Source organism: Ruditapes philippinarum, unplaced genomic scaffold (assembly GCF_026571515.1).
Source record: "Ruditapes philippinarum isolate M1 unplaced genomic scaffold, ASM2657151v2 ctg368_1_1_1_1, whole genome shotgun sequence".
NCBI classification, from domain to species: Eukaryota; Metazoa; Mollusca; class Bivalvia; order Venerida; family Veneridae; genus Ruditapes; species Ruditapes philippinarum.
Window position 1 is genome coordinate 289,362 of NW_026856704.1, and position 14,681 is coordinate 304,042.

The window sequence follows — 14,681 nt, forward strand, 5'->3', positions numbered from 1 at the left end:
ATAAATAAATAAATAAATAAATAAATAAATAAATAAATAAATTAATTAATTAATTAATTAATTAATTAATTAATTAATTAATCAATTAATTAATTAATTAATTAATAAATAAATTAATTAATTAATAAATAAAAATAAATAAATTTTTGCTTTTTACAGAAGTATTGTAAAGGTTAATGGCATTCCATTCTGAATGGAAATAATTATCTATAATATTTGGACAGCCTCTCAGAATCGTATTGATTGTCGTCAGTCAAAAATATTGTATAAAGAGAACAAACTTCTCTTTTCCAGATTTTTAACCATTGTTTCATCAACTGTCATACACAGGAAATATCGCTTACTCTCAGAAGACCCAAGAAGAAAATATGAAAATAACAATAAGATGGACGATGAAAATAGTCAAATAATGTTCATCAGTTTCATTTATGTTCTTACTTTTAGTAGATACTTTCAAACATTGAAAAAAAGCTAGTGTCTTATCAGTAGGTATTTGATCCTTTACTCTCATAAAATATATATTTATAATAACTTTACAACACTAGTGACATTAATGAATTGAATCGACACAAACCGAAAGAAACACCATAATTGAAATAATAAGAAAATTTATATGATTTTGCTCTTCACAGTGACCGATAACATACGGATTTTATTTGAAGTGTCGACATGTAAAGAATATGATCGTTGTATAAAACATTGTAATTTCCTGATTGTATTAGCAGACCCGACAGCTTTTTGTCAGGGAATAGAAATCTATACAGAACAAAACGAAAACTATGTTTCATTGAAAAAAAAACTGTTTTACTCACGACCATGAGCTTTTGTTAACGAAATTAGACAAATTATGGTAATATTTCAAGATAAAAATATACACAAGAAGAGTATATCTGAACAAACAGTAATTAAAAAAAATATTAATTTGTATTTATGCATGTCTTACAAAAGAGAAAGTAGACTCGTTTTCGTTGCAATTATTAAAAACGGTCAATCCCGTACATAAGTACTTTCAGAATGAATTGGGAAATCATGGTCTCAATTTACATGTCCTTTTTCAAAAAGTTCACGTAGTTTATCTCAAATTATTTTATTTTCAAGTAAAAGTTATATGGAATACACATGTATACATGCAAAACTAAATTTTGACGAAGAGAAACACAAATATTAAATAATATATGTTAGCGATTTAAATGCAATTTAGTTTATTAAATTATTGCAAAGAATTATCACGGATATGTTTAAGTGGATGTAAACATAAATACGAGTATGACATGATTTCACTTTTAAAAATTTTACGGTTTAATCGTAGGTTTGGTGCTTTGGAAAAAAGGGTGTTCTTTTGGCTGAGAAGCGAAACGATCCTGTACAAAAATGAAGGTTTATTTTTCCTTCTTCATATGATAAGGACATTTAACAATATCAACGTCATATTGTTTTAGTTATTGTACAACTTCAGACATTTGTTTGTTTTATACGACAGGAACTTGTAAATATGACACTTTTATTACTTTCATTATGTGAAAAGTGTCATACGATACAACTCTTAGCAAAATAAATATCAACGTTTCTCTATGCTGTATAATAATGTGTTCTTCAATAGAAGATAACACAACGCATGAGAATGTAGCTTTGTAGTTGTTTGCTGAGAAAAAAAGATCATCAGAGCAAGAAATAATGTCAAATTAAATGAGCTATGTTTAGTTTCTCTTTTTTTTTGTTTGTTCATATATTTTCCAGATTATGCTTTTTTAAATATAGTTTGAATTAAATTTATCACTGAAAAATAAAGTATTACCGGTAATATAGATAATAATTTTTGTTGAGTAATTATTGTTACTGTTGAGTATCAAAACCTTTTGAGAATAATATTCAACAATCGACCTTTCTATATTATAATAATTGCAATAATGATATTTTAAGGATGTTTTTGGGAGTATCGCAATTACGTACACACTTAGGAAAATTTGAACTGGCGCAGAGATTTACTTCCAGATTAAAGACAAAGTCAAACAAAAAGACACTTAGGAAAGGAAGAAGGGGACCATCCCACGTTTAAATATTTTATATCAATTTGTTTCAATTATGATTCTCGTCACTCATGAAACGTTTAGAAAATATCTAGTCTCAGTTTCCCGTTTTGCCTAGTATGTAAAGCAACAAAAGTACTGATATTAATGCCTTTGATGGGCTTCTTGTTAAAGTTGCAAAAGTTGATTATTTTACAAATATCTATCACTGTTGGCAAATGTTTTGGAAGCCATCTGTTAACACTTAATATTGCAATATTTGTTTCAGCGCAAATCCTTATTCACTTGGCATTGACATAAATTAACCTCAACATTTTGTTTCCCTGATAATAAAAGTTACTTAAAATCTTTTACATATATCATCATTTTATTCCAAGATAATGATTTCGTTAAATAAGCCACTATCAGAGCGCTGTATTCCTTCACTTTTTCTCATTATGAAAGAGCAAATAATCCCTTCATAAAACTAAATGAATTCAATTTATTGCAGCCATTTATTGGTGCAAAATATACCTTTATGCACATATTGTTTTTGTTTTTTTTTTCTAGCAAAAGACACAAATTTGCCTCGATAAATGATCAAGTTATAAACGAAGTAGAATTATATTTCATCCTCGGTGCCAGGTTTCGAAGAAAAAAGAAAACACGTTTCATATTTCGGTGATTTTAAATTATACAAGAATTATACAAGGAAGACAAGACTACAGCCTTAAGATGATTGAAAAATTGATTGTGTTTTCCCTTTTCGAAAGAAAACCTAAGTGAGTTAGAATCGGTCAACACTGTTTAACATCAGTCAATAAATGGGATATAGTACTTATCGTATAAATAATTCAAGACCAAAGAAGATCCTGGCGAGTTTTGTCGGTTCACATCTCATAGATGCAAATCTGATACTGTATATTTATTGTCATAACAGGAACTTTTGTTAACATCAGAGATATAAAATAAACAAAGCATGAATGCCATGTCTTCTTTTAAATTTCACATTTCGAAAACTATCAATATAAAACACAGAATGTAGAAGAATTTTAATAAATATTTGTAACATCGTACTCAAAACTGCCATTACAATAATGTCATTGACAGTTCACAAACCAACAGATACATCATATGCACGTTCAAAAAAACTTGGTCTCCCTTATATTTTCTTCGTATTTTAATTGCTTAGAAATATGTATTTGGTCAAATTTCAGAATATCTTCAATATTTAGTTTGGTATTGATTTTTTTTATAATTATTTTGCTAACACCTGTATCGAACTTTGTAGCCTTATTTTCACAAAATTATTCATGACTGTTAATTAATGTTGTACCCGGTCTTTTTGAATGAAACACAATTGTATTATTTTTTATTTGTTTTGAAATAAATATGTTACAAACTGAATAGTGACACTTTAGAAACAATAAATGGCTCCATATCCTAAACATGGCAAAAAATACTAGGAAAAATATTACAAAAATCGCGTCCACCGGGGTTTTTTTTGTCATGAAAGGATGTAGGTCTTGATCAATAATTTGTGTGCAACATTTTAGATTATATATATGCTGTCTCCGTTTTTTTCTTCTTTTACAGATTATTCAATTTATTGCGGAACCCCCTACCTAAAAAAAATAGCTTTTGTAACAGTGCTCTCGTGCAATAGAATTTAGAAGCAGAATATGTATCTGTAAATATTTTAACCAGCAAATATTCAAACAAAAACTTGCTCATTGAAATATCAGTTAATTATGAAGCAAATTAAAACGAAGCTCAAACCTATAAAACTGTAACAATACATGTAATATGTTTTGCTTTGTCATCATTTATTTAATAAACCGAGTGTACAGTTTTCTAATTAAATAGTAAAAAGCTTGTCAAAATCTTTTTTTTCTAAATCATTCATGGTTTTGCTACTTTTAAATGTTGACATTAGTAATCTCATTGTAATTTCATCATGCTTTATATTTATGAATGAACATAAGATATATGATAAATATAAACTCTAGTTAATGATCAATTAATTTTCGTTTTCTTTTTAAAATTTAGTATAATTGCAATAACGATGTTAATAATTATCTAAAACTTGTTTGTTTCCTTATTTCAAATAATTGAATTTGAATTGAATTAAATAGCAAAGAAAGAGATGTTTGTTTGATATATTTTTCTAGTCGTTTTTACTTTATAGAAAATATCATTTCTTTTCAAAAGGCCAAGAACAGCAATAATGAGGAAGGCAACGATATCTTATTTCTCTATTAAGGTATTACCATCCTAATGCATTACCTCCGCTTTGAAGAGTATTCAAACAGGCTAGAACTATTGTTAATACATTAAAAATGAGGGCCGTGGGTTCGATCCCCAGAAGGGGCAACTTGTTTTTCTTTCTTTTTTTTTCTTTTAACATCATTTATGTATTTCTCATGTCTCATTTTGAAAGAAAAAAATGTTTAATTTTGATTTTTTAATTTATATAGGTATTTATTGGCTAAATTATGCTAAATCTAGTAATAAATATAGTAACTGATATTTTCAAAGTGTAATAAAATCAAAACTAGACGGTAAAAGTATTTCATATTTTACAAGATCAACCAATATACTTCTTTAAGAATTTAGGGAAACTTTGAAAACAGGCACTCATTAGGGTAAATTTTAAGGATTTTTTTAAAATTAGGCTCCCTAAGTAGGAAAATGGTCAGACACGTGGTAAAAATGGGTGGGGTAGGGTAACATTTTTATACAGATTTCATAAATTTTAAGTAGAAAACATAGTTTTGCTTATGTGGATTGTTAGATGAATGACACTATTTGTTTTTTACCAAATATTATTGGGAATTTTTTTTTTCATTAGAATGTTATTGCAGATTTTTTAAAGGTTCCTCATTTCTAAAAAAGGGCTTTCATAACTACCTAGCTTGAGTTCAGAAAAGTGGCCATAACTTGATTTCCGTACGGTGAACTTTGTTTAAATTGTGCATACAGGTGTACTTTAATGCATATATCTGACCTATGGTGTCAATTTTTTAGTTCCTTATAGTGCCCATTAGGGTCGTAATACCTTAAAAGGACAAACTAGTACAAAATGATATTCATTTTCAACTACATATGATTTAGATTAAATCGTAACAAGGTGCATATCTTGAATAGAAATATAACAAAGCTATGACATTGCATTTTTATAATCCATTACCTAATTAGAAGATTCAATGATTTTCATTTCTTACTTAAAGGATGAATGAACACCGCAAAATGCGTGTGCGTAAATTCTTATATGTTAATAAGTTCATTACTATCAAAGGAAAATATTGAGATCAATGTGAACTTAAATATAGACTATAAGTAAGTTCTTTTATATCTTTAATGATTGCAAACATTAAAGCCATGGGGTTTAATAGATAAGCTTTTCAGTTTGATTTTTCCGATATATTGTTCATATTTCAGTACAGCCAAAACGATTTAACATAAATTTATGATGCACTTCTTTAAAATGTGCAGCAGCTTTAACAGCAAAATCCTGTGTAACAATAGACTTTTGCCTTTTCCCACAAATAGTGTACATTAAAATCACAAAAAGAACAAGATAAGTAATAGCAAATAAACCAGTATATGCTAGTACTTATTCAAAACATGGCTGGATATTTTATCTGAATAAATTAAACAAGTGTTTCGCTGCCTAAAAGGAGGAAAAAACATGACAACAACTAAATGTTGGCATTTTCTTGTTCCAAAAGGTAAAGCTATCAATGATATTTCGATCGATATTTATATTTGTATTACCACATGTTTCATTGCCGTCTTTTAATCTTAGTACGGCTATCTGACGCTAATCTTTACTTCCTCCGATTTGTCCAAAAGAAATGTCAACATGGTTCATTCATAGTTAACCTTAACGATAACTTAAAATACATAATAATTCTATTGATCTTTCTAGAAATAATTTAAAGCAGAAAATAATCACTGTTTGACTTTATCTGCCTTTTTATTTTCAAAACATTCTGATTTCTTCTTAAAAAATGTCAGCTCTCGCACGAACGTACGTACTTTATCATTTTACTGAAAGAAACAAGGTTTAGTGGAGGCAAAGACTCATTCTGTGTATTTCAACATATTATTTTTTTAAAAAACAATCATACTTTTTAAATCGATACTATGTAGCATCACATATTCATCTTGTTTTGCTAAGAATTCAGTTTCATATCAAACATTTTTGTTAAACAATCTAACTATTACCATGGAATTATTTAACAAACCTTTGCCTTTATATAAAGATTCCGAAATAGCTTGAAGTGTTCTGAATACAAACCAAAGCTGAAACTCAGACATTCTTTGTAACACATATTGTTAAGCAGATTTATCAGTATACATTTTGATTCGTGATTTAATGAAAGTCTTATAAAAAATGATAAATAAAATAGTGAGTTGGCGGTCTGTATGAATTGACAATTTATGTATCAAATATAAGTCGAATAAATTTGCTTTAAATTGTCAGTATGCTAATTTTGTGCTGTCAAGTTCCGTTGAATTAGTAAATTTATTTATTTTTAAAGTTATCTGCTGAAAATTGATCATGAAAATTGTTTTCGATACAATGTTATAAACTACCTAAATTATAAAAAGACTGCCCCATTCTTTTTCAGTACTGAGCTTTACCGATACATTCCGAACGACATTTATTGAAATTTCCTTCGGTCATGTGCATTAATGGTTATTTTTTCATTGTAAAATATAAAATTGAACACAATTATGGCAGAAAACTATTTTTGGTCGAAGTCCGTCTGTTATCATTTTGACTTCCTGTCAAATTAACAGGGGATGACTGCTATTAGAAGAATTTTCATTGGTCATTTTAAAATTACAATCTGAAATCGGTTGATTTCATTGGTCATCCTAAAATGAAATGTAAAGGATAGTTCTAACCATTCTAGAATAAAATTTAAAGGATAGTTCTTACCGTTATAAAATACAATTTTAAGAATAGCTCTAAAATAAAATTTAAGGGGAAGTTTTTCCCACAATAAAATAAAATGTTAAAGGCATTTCTATTATAAAATGTACAGGAATAAGAACAATTCTTTGACTTTTGGGTTAATATGTAAATGTCTACACAATTTATAAAGTCAAGTGTAAAACAAGCAAAAGTGACACCTAAAATAGAAGTTATCCTACTTTAAAAAGTCATCAATATCAATTAGCTATACTTTTATATCAATGTTTACAAAATTGTTTTTTTTTCTTAGCAGCAAGAAATAATTATTATGTTAAAGTCTTAACAATAGTTTGTTTCAATTCTGCAAGAATATACCGAAATGCAAAAACGAAAATATATTAAACAGAAACGTTGCAAAATATACTACATTGTATCACTAATTAACTAGAGTCTTGCGCAAGGCAAAAGCTTCGTATATAAATTTACCAAGATTAAGCAGTGTATGCCTATTAGAAGATTGCATCAATTTAACAAACTTATGAACACTTGGTCTATTATAAAAATACGGTTTAATGAAACGTTTCCTAAAGTATAAATAAATTGGACATATTAAGACAAAATGGTATTCGTCCTCTACGTCATTTTTATCACATTATAGACACAAACGTTGGTTTCTATCCATGCCGACCAACTTAAATATTCAGCTGATGAGACAAGAGGCGAAATCGGGATAGAACAGTTCTGAACTTACTAGGAAGAATATCTAAATACATTTCGCAATAGCAATACAATAGCCGCTCAATGCAACTTGGTTACACCAAGACTGTTTAAAAATGTCAAGGACCCTTTCTTTAAATAACAGATGAAATGTTTTAAGATTAACACAATCTGGATTGTGGTTTAACACATGTGAAAACCCATAACTGTCTAGTAACTTTTTATCATTTACAAGCCAATTAGTTTTACCTTTATCTAGTTGATTCAACATGTCTGCATAAACGTAATTTGAAATAAAGTTTTTATTTTGCACAATATTGCACCAAAACTTAATAATACAACAATGGCTATTGACAAAAAGTGGATAGCGTCCTAGTTCGCTATAAACATGATAAATAGCTAGTTTACTAGTGGATGTCTTCACATTTAAGACACACCTGCAAAAATTGAGATGGACTTTTTCAATATTATAAAAAGTACCATAGCCCCAAACTTCAAAGATACTTCTTGATTAGTTTTACTTCGTCACTGATATTTGATGCTAAATATGTCACATGATACTAGTTACAATATTGATACAGTTAAAATAAAAAAAAAGTTTTTTTTTACAAACAAATATAACAGCTTAATATTTCAAGTTACAAACCTTAAAAAATGTTTCTTCTGGTAAAAAATTGGCACCTTTAACCGTGACATCTTTAGAATCTTCTGTATACACGTGCATGTATAAAATCAAACCATTAACTGTAATATTATTTCCTACTTATCAGTTGTATTTTTCTTTAATTAAATAGTAGAAGTATCAAAGAACATGGAGCAAATGGAAATTAAACAACAAAATGATATGCTTCTGAATAATTTATGACTTTGCACAAAATATTTTGTTTCAATGTTTACAAAAGTAACAATATTAGAATTTTCATATGATAATTAACGTAAAAACCCTCAATAAACCTGTTGAAATTCTTATGCAAAAGATATTATATGCTTGTATTACTATCAGCGTTAATTGTTATTTTTACTGAGGAAAAGAACCAACACATATCGAATATGAAAAGAATGATGGCAAACAAACTATCTATTTAGATGCGTAATATGTTCGGATGAAGATATTTTCTACTTGATATGAAAATATAAACCTGCAATAAGAAAGTTCGATGCAAATTTTGTGCATAAGATAAACTTGAAATTTGAGATATTTGGTAACATAGCTGAAATTTGAATGCATTTAAAACAATAAAAACGTCAGTTTGATAACAACAATGTATTCAAAGAAATTAAATGAATAAGTTAATTTTTATAGAAGAATTGTAATAGTTCTTTGTTTGGAGCCCGCACTGAAAGGAAATAATTATCTTTGATATTTTGACAGCCTCTCAGAATCGTATTGATTGTCATCAGTTAGAAACGTTTGAAATGACAAACTACTTCTCTTTTCCAGATTTTTTTTAACTTCATTTCATCATCTGTCAAATGCAGGATATATCGCTTACTCTTAGAACATCTAAGAAGAAAATATGAATATAACGAAAAGGTGGACGATAAAAATTATCATATAATGTTCATCAGTTTGATTGTTTTTATCTAGTAGATACTTTCAAACATTCAAAGAGAGCTAGTGTCTTATCAGTTGGTATTTGATCCTTTACTCTCATAAATCAGTTATAATAACTTTACAATACTAGTGACATTAATGAATTGAATCAAAACAAACCGAAAGAAACACTATAATTGAACGTAATAAGGAAATTTATATGATTATGTTCTCCGCTCTGACCGATTGCATACGAATTCTATTTGAAGTGTCATCGTCCGTCAATGACATGTAAAGAATATGATCGTTGTATAAAATATCGTAATTTCCTGATTGTATTAGCAGACACGACAGCGTTTGTCAGGGAATAGAATCTATACAGAACAAAGCTAAATCATAGCACGAAATCTATGTTTCATTGACAAAAAATAAAGCTTGTTTAACCATTAGCTTTTGTTAACGAAATTAGACATATTATGGTAAGATTTGAAGAGAAATATAGACACATGATACAACACTCAAAGGATACAATACTTAAACAATACAATATTAATACCCATTCTTTTCCAAATATTTTCTATCAATAGTTTATCTGAAATCATTTCATTTTCAACAAAATATTGTGGAAAACATTCATATAATTATCATTGTAAAATTGAAATATTGCTGAGAAGAACAACAAAAATCATAATGAGTAAATATAATTATGTCATAGATTTGCACAGCAAATAAACTTTGCATGACACAGATTGAAAAGAATAATAATGTTAAAAAAATGTAAAAGCTTAAAATATCCAATCCGACCAAAATCGTTCTAATATTTGGTTAATCTTGAGGACATAATCATACTATGACAAATTAGTGAATGAAATGAAATTGGACAGAATATTAATATAACACTGGTAAAGATATACTAGTATAGGATGACAATAAATTGACAATACGCCTAAATATGTACGACGGCGTAAAAATATATAATAATTGTATATAAATATGAAACAGAAACAAATTAAACTAAAGAAAACACATTTTAAAGCTACAAAAAAGATCACATCAAACTGTCAAACTGATAACAAAGCGGATACATAACAACTGACAGATTGATAAATACAGTATAATTTCTGAAAATGGCGCTCTGTGCATCAATTATCTCTTTACAACAAAAAAGAATATATTTATTTATTCTAAAAAGTAACAATTCGAAATTATTCTGTTCCCTCTCTAGAACAACACCGGTCAACAACAACCTAACTTTTGTCTCTTTAAGAGTATTTCTCTGCCAATTTTATAATGTATTGTATAGGCAAAAATTTGTCACCATTTAACATGATATGATCTGAATTACATGATTGTTGTCGGTCGAAATCAGGATACATTAACAAAGTAAATATGAATTAGTATCATTGACAACATTGCTGTGTAAAGATATGGGAGATATCTGAATAAATAGAAACTGAACCAAAGGCTAAAATGTAGCCGTGCTGAACAAATATAAGATTAGGAAATAAAATGTGTCATGTGAATAAACGATACACTATCGGCCTCTTTAATATATTAAATAGATATGTATTTCAAAGTTTTTCTATAAATTTGCTAGATAAAAAATCATATAAATAATTTAATAACTACACATTCATTTAATTAAAATGACAATCAAAGTGTATGTTGTGCAATCATTACTTTTTGCAAGGACGAGAACGATAGATTGTACAAATGAACATGCACATGGATTTGCTCCCTTGTATCTTAGATACTTATGAAATCACATACAGTTGTGATCGCATAGTTTAGTTTAAGGTTAAACCAAAAACAAAATGGAATTTAGGGCATTGTAACACAACGAGGACTTTGCTAGTTAAATTTTGTGTATACGTAATAAAAATATTGGAAGAAATAGTACCATGTTGTCCACTGCTGATTAACATTTAAAATAACTTATATATTGTACTGATTATTAATATGAATGCTTACATGTTTTAATACATATGACTAGATAATATTGTTGTTCTGTTCAGTTCTGTTCTGATATTCTTTTTTTTTTTTTTTTTAAAAAAACTTTACTAATTTATGTATAGAGAGCGGACCGGTAGATTAGTTGTATCAAGAGGTTTCCTCATATTATTGTATATTATCTACGGCAAAATTCGTTTTATACCTTAATAATTTTGATTCGACAATTATATGAAACGGGTTATCTAATGGTAACAAATTAACCTTTAGAAAACCTAAAGCCCGCTTTTAAGCTCGAAACAGATTTATTATTATGCATGTATATTATCAAATAGGTTGAAGAAAATAAATGAATATATCTAAACATATAATATATTATATAATAAAACTATATAATCATATATTTGAATGAATTTTCGATTTTTCAAATTGACCCCACATCACAAACGACATCCAACAATTTACTTACTAAATTTCAGAGCTAATTTTATTTTTAGAAGACATGAAAAGTTTATGAATCCTAATAGATTTTTTTGCTGATACATTATCATTATGACATAATTTTCGGTCGTGTCATATGTACTTTCTACATTTCTTATATAATCAAGGAAATATATATTAAGCCAATTGTTTGTGTATATAGTGTATGTAAATGTACTACAGTACAATCGTGTCCAATAAAATCGTTGGTCATGACGTTTTCTGTACGTAAAAGGATTGCACTATGTTTGAACCATTTCTCATCATACAAGATACTGAAATGTTAGGTTTAGTCTCCTAAACCTACTTCTATATAATTTTATTTTAAACTAGAATAATAGAAAAACAAATATTTGTTTTGCCGTTAATGGTTTGTAAATAGCCTAATCAAATATTATTTGTGTCCAGTTTATTATTATGCTTTAGAAGGTACCACTTATTACTCAGAATTGTATTAACATACACCCAAAGGTCAGTAATTTGTTTTGTTTAATATTTCAACGAGTCTAATGTTATTTATTACCTAACTACCGGTATTTTGCCACCAAACAATAAAAAAGCAAATGTTTATGGCAAGTGCAATATGGTCGTCAATAAAACCATAGCCTTTAACAAACATTTATTACTGGTCTGAAGTGGAGGCAAAGAAGTCCTTGATTTTTATCCACAATTGACAGGAACATTATTTTACAGAACAGCCTTAGTTTCTTGAAACAGAATAAATTTTCAGAAGTGTATCGTTTGAGTATTGTATTTAATTCAAATGAGCTAAAATATATCTTTTTGTATGATTATTGTTGTGCAATGAAATAGACTGATTTCTATTTGTTCGCCTTTCGTCATTATCGCATACCTCCGGCCACTGGATTTAATCAAACTTTAATCATTGTTCTCCCCCCAAAATATCATGATTCAATTTAACACCCCAGGGTTCAAAACTTGTAGTTACATTGACCTACTTTTTTTCAATTTTTTTTACGTTTCGTGTTTGTGTAAAAATTAGCTACATGATTCTTTTTTTCAAATAAATCACATTACCTTTTTCATTATCAATTGCTTATTAGATTAGAATATTTTCATATAATATTATCAGCTAAAATGAATGATTGGACGATTTCTTATAATATAATGGTATTTCATCAGATTAATGAACTTTGTGATTTGAACACCGGATAGCAGCTAATCCGTATATCAATTAGTCCACTAGATTTATGGAGCAACATTAAGTTTACAATGAACTTGGGTATTGACCATCGATCGTTTATTGCATTTATTTCAGAATAAAGTTTATACTGTATAGAAACTGTAAGGTTTACAAAAAATTTCATATCCTAAATAACGAAGAGTGCATGTTGTATTCATATTGTGTAAAAGTAATTACATTTTTCTTAAATATTTTGAAATACTCTGGCAACGCCATCTACGTCATAATCGTATATCATCACAACATATACCATATACACGGTAAATATAATTTATTATTTGCTGATGAAAGATATATTGTGTGAAAACTACCATGTTCCTCTAAAATACATATGGCTATTGGCCAATTACCATTATCAAAGCACAGAGTTCATAATTAAGTGGAGAGGATGTGGGGAGAAACAAAAAAAAAAACAAAAAAAAAAAAACAAAACAAAAACAACAATATGATTAAATTAATCAAGAAAGTTTTTTTCTATTTTGTTTCCTGTCCGATGTCAAACGGATCGATCATTTCATGATAGAATATGATAAAAGGATGCTACCACGAGATTAATAAAAATGATTGTGCAAGAGCAACGTATAATTCTGCTTCTATGAATTTACAAAAAGTCCATCAACGCTCATTTGTCATCCGCGTGCATGAAAATGTTTTTATTCAAATGCTTTATTAAAAAATGGACTGAACTGTTCTTTTCTCTTTTTAAACATGTTATGTTTTGTTTGAACTGAAAATTTAATGACTGTAAAAATTACAGTGCGAATGGGTTAACTCTTCCAAATATGCATGTACGAGAGCTGATTGATTTATAAATTCGCGAAATTCTCCATTTAAATTTTTTTTTTGTACTCGTGTAAAAATTTTTCACTTTCGTTATTTAGTAGACGAACGGATATTTTATATTTAAGAAGTATATATGGTATTCATAGCAACCACGGTTTGGTGACATGAAGCACGCTGTTATTTCTCAAATTCATAATTTACATGTATTTTTCATACAAGTGTACTTTATGTGTTCAACTTCTCGCAAATTTGACGCAATTTAGTTGGCTTGGGATGATGACATCATTTCCAGAAAATTTGAAATGTTGTGTTAGGCGGTTATTTCGCAGAAAACTTTTCAAAGCGGTGCATGATGCCAATTACAAAATTATGGATAAATTAAAAACCTTACAAGAAGCGCGAGTTGTTTAAGGATAGTACACTTTACCTTGCAATGTTTGATGACAATAGTTCAGGTCAAACGACATCGCAAATCACCAGAAACACATCGTTAGTTCAGGAATTGTAAGATGATACCAGACGATGTACGGTGCGAGAAATTGCCCTGGCATTACATTGTCCAGCGTATTCTTACAGACGAATATTGGTACATATACAAAAAGGTGTGCGGCTATAGGTTCTCTTGTATATTTTTTCTTTCCTGCTTCTGTTATCATTTTAAGATTATTTGATAATTAAGCCCTGCAGACTCTAGTTTTAAAAGCGTCCTCCCTTTGCAGATGATAATACTCGACTAAAAATTGCATAAACCCTATATTGTTGTTTTAACAAATGATACTAGTATCGACGATGACAGTTTATGTCCGGCCAGAACAGTATATAATTTCTTAATGGTTCGTAGATTACTTTGAAGCACATATTCGAAACACTTTGCATTACTTTTCTTTATACGAATGTATCGATCTATATATGTGTACACATAGCCTGCACATATATTTTAGCATTGGTCTGAAAACATATAATATTGAAAGCATAAGCCACTGTTAAATGAGTATCTTAAAGAACATCGTAGATCTTACGGATGGTCCCCCTTGTGTTTAAACAAGCACAGACGGCATTTTGATCTCTTGAAAGAATATC